At 37.6% G+C, this 455-nt stretch overlaps 1 protein-coding gene across 4 annotated transcripts in view; it reads right to left on the bottom strand.

The window, feature by feature from the left end:
* LOC119590682 (zinc finger protein OZF-like) overlaps positions 1-455 on the bottom strand; it is a 5,285-nt gene that overhangs the window by 4,281 nt on the left and 549 nt on the right. The window lies entirely within an intron of this gene.

Genomic DNA, 455 nt, shown 5'->3' with positions numbered 1-455 from the left:
AGATACTCTGAAAAGATGTAAGTAATCACCATGGCCTCCATGCCTTCAGCAGTCCAACAAAATTAAAATAAAAGTATAACATGTATTCTGGAAGTGATTCATGACCACCCTGGTGAATAAGGACCCAATTTAAAGTCTATCTTGATATAGATGTATGGTAGAGGATTGTTGGGCTTTCCTTGAGTGCCAAAGGTATGGGGAACAGCGTGACAGTACTTGGTCTCCCTTGTTGTGGTCCAAGATTCAAGAATTACCCTTTTTTTTTGTCCTCGCTTGAGTTCAGAGGCTGAGGTCATGACATACCTAGGCTTAGTAAGTACAAGTATAGATTTTAAACTTTGGTAAGCACTGTGGCCCTTCCATTATTTCCTGCAAATTCTATGAACTTTTCATCTTCTTTTACATGTATCTTCTTACCTGAAATTTTACTTTAAAACAGTCTATAATTCATACAG

Source organism: Penaeus monodon, chromosome 27 (assembly GCF_015228065.2).
Source record: "Penaeus monodon isolate SGIC_2016 chromosome 27, NSTDA_Pmon_1, whole genome shotgun sequence".
NCBI lineage: Eukaryota > Metazoa > Arthropoda > Malacostraca > Decapoda > Penaeidae > Penaeus > Penaeus monodon.
Note: the sequence above shows the minus strand (reverse complement) of the source record. Positions and strands in the feature narration are given on the sequence as shown.